This window comes from Ambystoma mexicanum, chromosome 5q (assembly GCF_040938575.1).
Source record: "Ambystoma mexicanum isolate Mex_15411 chromosome 5q, UKY_AmexF1_1, whole genome shotgun sequence".
Taxonomy (NCBI): domain Eukaryota; kingdom Metazoa; phylum Chordata; class Amphibia; order Caudata; family Ambystomatidae; genus Ambystoma; species Ambystoma mexicanum.
In genome coordinates this window covers 1,307,521,627-1,307,533,945 of record NC_090933.1, presented here as the reverse complement: position 1 = coordinate 1,307,533,945, position 12,319 = coordinate 1,307,521,627, and the positions used below count along the sequence as shown (strand labels likewise).

Here is a 12,319-nt window from a genome sequence, read left to right as displayed (position 1 = left end):
CACGAGCAACACTTCCCAATTGGATTGTGAACAATTAGGCAAGGCAGTACTTTAGCATAAGCAATACTTAGGTGAAAACCGAGCAAAATGGCACTATAACAATAAATAAAGGGGAAGGAAAGGTGTTTATAAGAGGTTAGGGGCACCAACACATTTCTTTATGAGAAGCAATCTAGAGAAGGCAGTTGTAACAGATTTAGCCAGTCAATAGTTTTGTGCCAGAGTCAGTGGTACAAGGCAAAGTGCCCAGGATCAAACGGTTCTAGTCGCTGCAGTCAAGTCTTTGTTTAACATTTGAAAAGGCGGTTACAGAAGGTGAAAAGACAATGTTAGATGATAGGGGCGGCCTACGCAGAAGGCAAGTAAAGGATTTAAAACACCTTTAGCAGTACCCAACGAAACAGGAGGCCTGGCGGAACAATGTACCTTAAAAGTGGATGAGGCTCCTGCGGTGGCGGTAGTTCCTGGCAGTTCCTGCAGTTCGGGAGATCCAGCAGAGGAAGAGAGGCTCTCGTTGTGGAGGAAGGTTCGAGTTACTGCACTGCCCAGGGAAGAAGCAGCAGCGATGATGCCAAAACGGAATAAAAGGTACGCTCCTTTTAATCACGGTCATGGTGGACGGGTGCCTGGCTATCCGGACTCAGAGTGCTTGGTACTGGCGATTCGACCATGGCAGGTCCTGGAAGGCGATCGGCGAACTGGTTGGCCCCACCAGCTCAAAGGAAGAAGACTCTTGCAGGTGAAGATCTTCTCGGGTGGTTGGAGAAAAGTGGTGAGGATCTGCAGCCTAGCTTCACCGGTGGTTGTCGTTGCAGATGTCTTCAGCTTCTCTCCTCTTCAGGTTTCTTAGTTCCAGTGTCAACGTCTTGTCCTCCAGTCCTCAGAGTCCTGCTTTTATGCAGAAAAACCCCCATTCATACAGCCTAGCTGTCACTCGCACATCGGGGTGGTTATCCTGGAGGGAAAACCCCCCAGCCTATCAGGGCAGAGTGTGACTTGGGTTGCTTAGGCAACCCTTTCCAGGGTGCCTATTCCCACTCCCACACATCCGGTCTACCTCAGACTCAGTGGCGGCGAAAGGAGGGCTTCTGTGTAGAAGCCCGCCAAAAGGACGAACAAAGGATCCCCGACCTGGGTTAGGATTTCAGAGAAAGACACAAGAAATATTATCAAAGATCTGGCAATAAAAACCTACCAGAGTAAAGTTAATAATAAAATAAACCGACGGTATGTTGGAGGCTATCAGTAGCCTCGAACAATGGGAAAATCCTATAGGAAAATATTTGTGGTCGAATATTTACGGTAGTAACCACTGCCACCAGCCAGAAACTTTGGAGAGAGGGACAGGACAGTACCCTCTTGAAAATGCACACCAGGGAAAAACTATTAACCCTTCCCAGTACTTCCATAGTAAGATGGGTTGTACTGGTTTTGTTCATAACTATTGACTAGTAAAGTCAATGGGGACTTTACATGCCCTGGGAGACGGTAGTCAGCCCCAGGGTATGGAGTCTGTTTGAGGGTTACTATGACCCCCTTTGTTTTACTGGACTGAGGGTGCTGTGTAACACACATGTAAAAAGATGATACCTATGGGGGTGAGAAACCAAATAGACCATAAGCACAGAAATATCCTAAAACACACATCCAAATACAACTAAGAGTGGGAAAAAGAGAATTCTCTGTAACACATATTTACTCAGCTGTGGTCTGGAACGGAGATGGTACCTAATAGCAGCATATATATCGGTTATTGTATTATCTGGAAAAGTCCCACAGTTGTTTCTTTCTGTTGACCAGTCGCCCAGCAAATCATTGATACTAAAATGTTGATGACATTTACACTCAACCTCTTGCACCAGGTCCAAAATCAGCATGTTCTCAGCTTGATCTATGCTTTGATTGTCGCAAAAGTTGCATCAATTGTTACTACGTGAACATGGAGTAAATGGGTTTTTGCCCCAAATTCACGCCCAGGCCTTTTCATTAAAAAAATTACAGGATTGTAATACAATTAGTCTGTTTCTTGGAGTGAATGTTTGCCGGTGAATGTATGGCTGGAAGTAGACCAGCATTCATCCTTCAATATTCCTGCAGGGGCTAAAAAACCTACTCCAAAGATGAAGCACTATATGCGCTGAAATAGATGGTTTGCCATGTATTCTTTTCAACAATAGGTGCCCTGTTCCAGCAAGACGCTTGTCAACTTTTGCCCTGCATAAATGTACAGAAATGTAATTTCCTTTAATGATGCCTTTAAATCCCCTCCTATTAGCACACTCTTTGCGTGACTCTCCCCCTTTACCACCCACCAGTTAATTACACAAATCTTTTCCACCTTATACTCTTACGTCCCATCACCTTTCCTCCATACTGCATGGGCGTCCCTTCCTAGGGATGGGAGACAGAACCATGTACACCAGAAAAAACCTTCTTCCCCTTTAAATTTAGAGGCGTGCGGGGGTGCGGCCCTGGGAGCATGCGTGCCCTTATTCCGGCGCCACACCGCAGACTCCTTTTCTGCGTTGACCAGAACGGGCCTAATTCACCAGCGCTCCTGGGTTTGGCTTCAGCCATGTAATTCCACGTGCGGATACTTCTTCTCTTCTGGCTTTTTATCATTCAGGTACTCTGTGCTAAGGCGTCAGGCAGGTGTCCATCCTGCGACAGCCTCTTTCCAACTTCAGACCCCCACGCCCTCTGATCATGTTGCCTGGACCCAGACCATGACTGGCAAGCTTGTACTGCGTGCAACGCGCTTTCTTCGAGCTCTCTGAAGAGCAGACTAGCCAGGTGGAGGGAGCTCTTCCAGAGATCACCTCCAGAGGACCTGAAGGACTTCGTCAATCATCGATCCAGGCCCAAGATAGGGCCACTCTTTTCCAGCGCACCCCACAAGGGAGACTCCTTCCAAGGACTCGCCCGCGTCGGCGGAACCACTCGGGTTCTCATACCAGCACGAGTACCGAGGCTAAGTCAACTACCGGCCGGCAGTTTGAAGGGTCAGTAGATCCTCCCGGTGACAGTGCAGAAGTACCGGAAGGTTTTTACAGGGTCTTCACCCGATAGGCCACGCCCTAATACCAGCACCATGTCCGAGGGGGCACCTATACGCAGTCCTACCGACATAAATGCCTACCAGGTCTCGGCCTGAAGAGCAGGGTAGGCCTTGTGATCCACACTCCAAGAGTCCTGGACGAGGCTGGCCCAGTGAGCCAAGCAACACAGCGCAGGCACGTGGAAGGAAGCTTGACAAGATGGCCACCGTGCCAGACATTACTGATACCCGTAGGAAGGGAGCAGGTGGAGGAACGAGTGTCAAGGTGGGACTGGTGTCAACCAGGTATGTGGCCTACAGCCTATCCATTTGCGCAGGGCAGGTTCCCGCTGCGCCTGTATGGGCAGGGCACGCAACTGCTCTAGCAGCCGCCTGCTACACCGTCAATATCACCTACCACCCCACTGGCCTGTGAGGACAGATTTTTTTTAAAGTTCCTCGGGCTCATGAAATCGCCTCGGATGGGGGTCATCCTCAAGGACACCATCAGGCACGTGCTCCCGCCAATGGCTCTGGCAACGCAGGACCCAGTACAAGCGGCCCTGCCCCTGTGCAGCTGCCGTCACCCGTTCCGGCCCCCCAACTGATAGTGCAGGCGGTTTCGTGCCAACCTCCGGCTCCGGTCTCCACACCTCGGCTCTCGGCTCCCAGCACATCCCCACCGGTGCTGGATCAACCGGACCCCCAGGTGGGCACATATGAGGAGGAAGGCCCCGACGTCAGCCAAGGCCTTCCACGAACATTGGACAGGGCTGGCAGAGTACTTGGGCTTTCCTCAACCCGAGGTCGAGGTACCATCAGAAAAGGTCCTCTCCGAAGTCCTCATGCTACGTCCTGCAATGAGAACACGGATCCCGATGCAGAAGGACGTTGTCGCCTTGGGCAAAAATGGCTGGCTCAATCCCCACTCAAGCCAGCCGGTCAATCGATGCCTGCACGCCAAGTACAGGCAGATGGAGGGGGATACACTCTTCCTATCGGCCCAACCTCAGCTGCGCTCCTCGGTGATCACTGCAGCATAACTATACTCCAAGCCGCAGTCGTCCTTGGCCTCCGCGGCACTGCTAGGCAAGGAGGAGAAGATCTTGGAGGCGTACGGGAAGAAGCTGTATTCCAACGCGTCCCTGCATCTTCGTCAAGCCAATGCGGATGACCTGCTGGCACCCGTTAACCAGATGCTTTGGTGGGAAATTGCAGATTTCCTCCCAGAGCTTCTGGCACAGAGCCAATCACGATTTCAAGGCGAGTCTGTCAGAGGCCATGATTGTGGCACAGGACATCATGGAGTCCACCGTGGCCCACATTGACATCTCTGGCTGGGCCATTTGCATCAGCACAGACCTGAGAAGAACGGCCTGGCTCCGTGCTACAAAATCTAACCTGGATGTCCAGGAACTCATCTTAGACCTGCCGTTCGAAGGGGGTGACCTCTTCCACTCCACTCCACTACGGACGAGGATCTGGATAAAAAGAAAAAAAAGCTCACAAACGGCAAAGTCTTTAACCATCCTTACAAAGACCACGCCCAAAATGTACACCCAGTCACTGCAGCGCTCGGACAAGGGGCGTACATATGGAGGGTTCCGCGGCTTCCAAGAGAGGAGGTCCAGGTAACCAGACTGTTCTCCGACCTACCATCGGCGCAAGCAACAAAAAGTGCCGGGGTAAGGGCTCTTTCCAGTCCCCCTCCTGCGCAACAGCCTCAGTGGGAAAGCAGGCTTGACGCGCCCCTCCGGGTCCACGTGTCTCCATTGGGGGGGCAGGCTTGCTCTCCATGCACACTTCTGGCACCAGAATTTCGTGGACCCATGGATCCTCCCCGTAGTATCCACAGGGTACCGACTACCCATCCCAGCCTCTCCTCCCTCTTCCCCTCCACTCCCACAGATTGGGACAGCAACTCTTCTGGCAGAGATCCGGTCGCTCGTCAAGAGGTAGTCATTGGGAGGAAATCCCAGCCTCTTAGCGGGGCTTGGGCTTCCACTCCAGGATTTTCGCCATTCAGAAAAAGAACCAGGCAGGCCTGAGAGTTGTGCTGCACCTTTCCACCCTCAACCTCTCCCTACCTCTACAAAAATTCAAGATGGTTACACCAGCTTTAATAGCGGAGACATTGTGCAGGAGAGACTAGATGTGCTCCCTGGATCTGAAGGACGCGTACTTGCACGTCCCGATTTGGCAGCCTCATCATTATTTTCTACGATTCAGGATCATGGGCTACCGTTTCCAATGTAAGGCGCTTCTCCTCGGCCTCAACTTAGCCCCCAAGGTCATTACCAGGCTGATGAATACAGTAAATGTCCTCCGCAGGGCCACCACATACCTCGACGACTGGCTCGTCTGGGCTTCATTTCCGGAAGCGGTGCACCGCACTTCCCACGCTCTTATGAACACACTACGCGATCTGGGCTTTTCGCTCAACCTCAAGAAGTCACAGCTGCAGCCCACGCAGAGTCTGACCTTCTTGGGGCTCATCTGGGACACGTGCTCCAAGAGAGTTTGTCCTTTGGAGGACAAAATCACTGCCATCAAGAGGGCCACTGTGCTCTTACTCAGCAGAGAAGTGACATCGGCCTGGTTACCAACATCTACTGGGTCTCATGGCAGCGGTCCTACTGGCCGTCCCCCGCACGAGACTCGGGATGAGGAAGATACAACTGCACTTCGCAGCATCATGGAACCAGGAGCGGGGCTCTCAGCCGGAGATGATCCACATTCCTCCTTCTCTTCACCCGGACCTCACATGGTGGTCCAGGGACTGCAACCTGCGGACAGGCAAGCCTTTCCGGCAACCTACCCCACAGGTCACCATCACTACAGACTCCTCTCTCTAGGGATGGGGGGTCACCTTGGACAACTACTGCGTCCATGGCACCTGGGCCAGGAAGGAGCAGGAGAACCACATTAATTGGCTGGAACTGAGGGCCATCTGGCTACTGCAGAGGGCCGTCCTTCCAGTTATCCAGGGCAAGGCCCTCCTCATTCAGACAGACAACTCAACCAGCATGTTCTATGTCAATAAGCAGGGGGTACCAGGTCCCCTCCACTGTGCAGGCTAGCTGTCAGCATGTTGGAATGGGCCCTGGAGAACAACATCTTCCTCACGGCCGTCCGTCCGGGGGGGAATCCAACCTGGAGGCGGACAGGCTCAGCAGACTGGGAGCAGACAATTACGAGTGGCAATTGAACAACCTTGTGCTGCAGGAGATCTTCAGCAGATGCAGACACCACCAGGTGGACCTCTTTGCCACCTAGGCTAACAGGAAGTGCCAACAATTCTCGTACAGGTACACTTGCTGGATGTGCTTGGCGGCCATTGGGGCCTACAGAAACTCGGAGGAAGGTGTTCTCTGCCAACCCGATTGTCAAGAAGCATTTTGCGGGCCTCGTCTAACTCTACCCGCCCATCAAGAAGCCATACCCTGTGTGGAACCTAAACAGTGTTGTGGGCCGGGCGCATAACCCATTTCAGCCAATGGTGTCTGTGGACATCAGGCTGGTCACCATTAAAACGGCCTTGCTAGTCGGCCTCACCTCGGCTCGCAGAGTCAGCTAAATTCAAGCGCTGGTCGCCTCAGAGCCCTATACTATGTTTCACAAGGATAAAGTAGCCCTGCGGACACACCCAGCATTCCTACCCAAGGTGCCTTCCGCATTCCTTCTGAACGAGGAAATAGTGCTGCCTGTGTTTTTTGCTGAGCCTAAGGACGAGGCACAGAGTTCTACAATGCCTCTATTTCAGGCGTGCCCTGAAATTCTACTTGGATAGGACCAGGGGCTTCCGCAAGTCGGACGCATTGTCACCTTCGGCGGATCAAAACCGGGGGATCAGGCCTCCAAGGCCTCCATAGCCTGTTGGATTTTCTTGGCCGCCAAAGAAGCTTACGAAGGACAGCATAAGCCACTGCTGACCAACATGTACGCCCACGCGGTCAGAGCCAAGGCAACGGCCATCACATTCCAGCGGCATGTCTTCTGCAAGTCATAAGAAGGGCGGCCACATGGGCCACCCCTTACGCTTTCTGCCAGCGCTACTGTTTGGAAGCCGGCTCTAGATCAGACGCGGCTTTCGGACACAAGGTCCTTAGAAACCTATTTGCTTAAGGAGGGTCTCCTCTCCAACCTAGGGCTACACTCTGTTGTAATCGTCCATGCATTGTGGAGGAAAGAGGACGGGACGTAAGAGTAATTATAACTTACTCACTGTAGTGACTAACATACTCTTAGTCCCCTTTCCTCCATACGTCACACCATCCTCCTCCCACCCCAATAAAACTGGTGTCATTAGACAATGTTAATCTATTGTTGGCGCGTCTATGGGGACTGAGGTGTTGCGCCGGAGGGCGGAGTCCGGGCAGTGCATGCTCCCAGGGCTGCACCCCCGCGCGCCTCTAAATTTAAAGGGGAAGGTTTTTTCTGGTGAAAAAGTTTGTCTCCCGTCCCTAGGAAGGGACGCCCATGCATTATGGAGGAAAGGGGACTAAGGACTAGGAGTACGTTAGTCACTACAGTGAGTAACTTATAATTGAATTAGTTTGGTAGTAGCAAAGGCAGTCGGAGGCACTCTGCTGCCTTGGGAGGAGAGAGGGGGTGTCACTGTATGAGTCAGTAGAGAACAGGAAGCGCCACACAAACCTTCCTTGATCTGGTATTGCAATGCAGAATCAGCGACAGTATTTTGTGCAATTTGGTCTGGCAAGGCTATCTGGGTTTAGCACGTTGTGCTGAAAAATCCCTGGGGGATGTTTTGTGATATTGCCATTGATAACCCCATAAGGCTTGCAGAGCATTCTCTTGCTGAAACCGTTCCTGCCTATTTTTTAATAATCAGTGAGCCACCGTACTTGGCTTCATAGTTGTATCCTTAGTGGTGGCTCTGGCTTCTGTGCATTTGGGGTCTCACTCACCTTGAAGAGAGATGAGCACTAATTAAAAGCTTGGCAGTGCTCTTCTTTTTGTGCTGTGCTGTGCCTTACTGACTTCTTTTTAAAATATTTTATACTCTACTATCCTATTACTGAAGGCCTTGATTACGTGAAGGTCTCCAGACACAAACAGGTCTCTGATAAATGGTAAAAGAAATGGCAAATTGTTTCCTTATTAACCAAGAGTTGGAATTCTGTAGAGATTAATTGGTCAAACAATGCCAAGAGACAAGTAACCCCCGCTTTCCTTCTTACATGATTTCCAAGTTTGATGCCTCATGTTCCTGGACGTGCCCAGTGCCAGGTCTACCTAGATTCACCAGTGCCCCCTCCCCCCCCAGCTTAAAGAAGCCCTTGGAGGAATCTGCATCCTGTATAATCTGTGACCATGCGTTTAATAGTGCAGAGAAGTTTTCAAGACAACATAAATCTTGTATTCGTGACAGCTGAATGTCAGAGATGGGGGTCAGAAAAAGTGTATTTTTAGTGTTTTATTTTCAAAGCCGCCAGGGACTGCGAGTCCTTAGGATCTCACATTACACAATTCTGGAGATTCGGTCCCCACCTACCTCCCGGACATAAGTGCTGTCATGCTCGGGTGTCACTTAAGTACCACCCGTCCTCACTGCCATTGGTTGCGATCTGCTCCTAAGCCACCGTTAGCAATCCTAAGTCCAATGGTGTGAAGTGGGCAGGAGTGGTCGGGAGCGGTGCTTCTCTACTTCTTTTAATTAAGTTTTACCGTTCCTATACCTTTTATTTTTTAAAAACTGTTCTGGAACGGTTTCCTTTTAAAATAAAAGTGTAGGAAGAAGTTAAAACGTGCACTTTCAGTGCACTGCACAGGATGTTTCCTTAAAGAGCAGGCCCATTTTTTGGGTGGTTTTTATTGTGCATGGAAGGGGGTGCGGCGATGGGGTCTGTGGGGAGTGGTGCAGGCCAGTAGGGAACATAGTTCCACTACTTCTTTTCGTACACTTCGACCACTGCCTAAGTCGACTACAGAGCCTTTTATTTGACATGGGGTGACACTTTTTTTTTATACCTACTATGGATTTCGGCCAGAGTCCTGTCCTTCAAGCTGTAGTGGCTCCTTGTAGGGAGGCCTGCACACGCACCAACCCCTTTTCTGGTCCCATCCATTATTCGGGACCCAATAGCTTTGACAGGCACCCACCTTATCTCTCCGAAGGAGTGCACCTGATCCATGCATCTGAGTCGTTACCGATCAGGTATTTGGATACATGCCAACTATGTCTAGGCTGTAATTGGGCATCCTGCGAGATAGTGGACTGAACTGGTAACCGTGTATGAGGATTGGATGGACCCTGCGTGAAAACTGTAGTACCCAGCATTGTACCTTTTGGGACCAGTCTAGATATGTGAGCAATTGGTGTCGAAGTAGCTTTACTCAGGTCATTCAAACTGAGGGAGATAGGCACCCCTTTATTGTGCTACCTCTCAGTGTCATGTGCCTGTTAGTTTGGTCTGAGCCCACTGTCGTTTCTGCACCCCACCTACTGTGAAGCCTCCGATTCGTGGAGTAAAATCAGTCAAACCCTTAAGTTGAGGCCTGTCCAGGGATGAGAGGGGAGGCGGAAAGAGATGATTTTGTACTGGACATACTACCAACAAGCTTTTGTAGTGATGTTTGCCACCTCCGATTCTTGTGCCATGGATACTGTGGCCGCAAGGGTCCCATAAGAACATGATCTCCCTAACTTTTCTGTCTGAACGGAAAATTGGGTTTTCAGGCAATGCAGTCTATAATCTCCATCTCTGTTGCCTGCACATACAATCTAAGCAATTGCTGGGTATGCAACAACTGTCCCTGACACCACCAGTAGGACTGCCCCTTAGCTTGCCCCGCAGAACCGCACATACAGGGACTACCTTTGGCTGCAGGCATTCGTGGGCAGCATGAAACGCCAGTCTGGAGAACCTTTGAGGGTGAACCACGCCAAGCAAATTGATGAAACTATACCAACTATAGCCAAGCCATTCCAGGGGGACAGTACTCACCTTGTGCCCAGACCTTGATCTACATCACCGGCATCTGTCTGTGGAAGGGATATTGCCCAATGGGGTCATGTGTAAGTACGCTGAGATGGATACCGACCATGAAAATCTCAAAGTAGCACCACTCGGCAAACGTTTATATCTATCTTCCTTAGGCACTTTTAGCAACACTACCAGCCTAAGTTCCCAGAACTGTCGGGAAGTTGTCATTTTTATACCACTCCAGGTTATGCTGGCTATGTGGACAAGATTCATACAAGACACTGCCTCTGAAATGGATGAGCATATGCACTGGAGGAATAGTATGCCCTGTGACCCTGCTCATTAAGCTCTGACAGGCCCAGTTGCGGAGTGATGGAAAATCCCCTGGCAACCTGCCCTGACTGGTACAATACTTTATTTGTGGAATGAGGGCACAAATACATATGCCTGCCACACTGGACACCTTTGCTAATGCCACAGCAGAAGCAATACAGACCCTGCAGCGGGAAGTTTAGAGTATGTCTGCATGCAGGGTCCAGAACCATAGGGCGCTAGATAATTTTATCACCTTGCATAGTTAACTGTACCACCTTTTCAACACCTCCAGGGGTTTCCTAGTGGACGGCCAGGGCCAGATAGAGACTGAGGTTTCCCCATTAAGGTCCAGAGTAGAGGTTTTGGGGCAGTAGCTATGGTAGGAATTCCTAACTGTGAGGGTATATTGTATTGTATTGTACTGTTTGGATCACTTGCTACTTAACGTGGGAGGTTGGATTAAACTACTCATGCTAGTTTTATTCATACTTCTGGTACTGATGAGCATAGTGATCAAGTGCTGTGGTTTTGCCATTACACACATAACAAATCATAGAAAGTCACTATCTCCTTCTGCTTGATATCCTAGGAGTTCCCCATACCTCCTAGGATATCTTACTTGACCTTTGAATGTGAAGATATTACCCAGGTATTCCTCAGACTGGCCAGTATGTATAGACAGTAGGGGGCTGTATGTAGATGCCTATGAACATCTACAGAGGGATTGGTGGGAGCTTAAGGGATGTGTGCAACATGTATTATTGTAATGTAACTTTAGCTGCCATCTTGAGTCTGAAGAGCTCACATCTTCTTTATGCATTGTTTCCATCTTTTGTCACTTGTCCCGTCTTTGCTTTCCCTGTCTGGCTCTTACATTGTCCTGCTGTATTATCCCTCCTTTCTTCTGGGTGTCTCACGCTGGCTAGTCAACATGACAACCTCATGTTTTCTGTCCGGAAGGAGCAAAGGGCACAATCATTTACCATCATAGGTCGGCTCTGGAAAAAACATGTGCTCGCTTTGCACAAACCATTCCCTTGAAAGAAAACAATCCGATGTATGGGCAACTTATGTTATGGTGTTGTATAATCTGTTATAGGTTGGGGAGGAACTCGCTCCATTGCTTCCTGCTTGTTTTGAATGGTTATGAATATTGAGTATATAAGCGTGTGCTCAGTCAGTAGCTCACTCGTGGGGAGGGGTAGGGTGTGTGTGTGTGTGTGTGTGTATGTGAACCTCAGAAGTCTTTATCACCTTACAAAGTTGACAACAGCCTATGAAGGAATCAAACTGAGGATTTCTGGCTTCTACAACGAGAGATCAAAGACACTTTAAATTATCCAAACAATATTAATAATATAGTCAACTCGAAGTGCCTAGGCAGTCAAATTTCCTGGCGGATTCTTCTTCCTTAGGGTTCCTACAACTAAAACTGAACAGTTGTTTACTGTGTAGTCTGTGAAGGCATCATGAAGGACAAAGGTAACAGATTCCTGGTTCAAAACAAATGATTGTAATAACTTCAATGTCAGCATAGAGAAAGGCCTAACTTGCCCTATGCTAAGGTGGGATTTCCCTACCGAAATATAAGTAATGAGTCTGAGTTCAACACACAAGTACTTGCCCACCTAAGATCTGTTAATATTTTAGATCGGAGGAAATTGGGATTTAGAGAAAATCATGGGATAAACAACCATGTTAGATTTAAAATCTATGCTTTTACGACAAACGGACCAAGGCAAAACGAGTATGTTGATGCTGTTGGATCTATCGGCCGCCTTCGATATGGTGGACCACACTGCTTTGGTCACCAGGTTGTAGGAGGTAGCGGATTCACTCCATCAGCAGCTCAATGGGTCAGATCATTCCTAGGGGGTCTTCTTTGGAGAGTCAGCAGTGATTTAGCCAATGCCACCCCGAAGAACTGATACAGGGAGTACCTCAGGGAGCTTCCTTTTCTTTTCTGTTCCTATTCTGGATTTTCTGGACACTAATGGCATAGAGTTTACAAATTATGCCG

General features: G+C 49.6%; 1 protein-coding gene across 1 annotated transcript in view; it reads left to right on the top strand.

Annotated features, from left to right (window-relative positions):
* DGAT1 (diacylglycerol O-acyltransferase 1) overlaps window positions 1–12,319 on the top strand; it is a 1,493,476-nt gene that overhangs the window by 1,351,317 nt on the left and 129,840 nt on the right. The gene's annotated exons all lie outside the window — the stretch shown is intronic.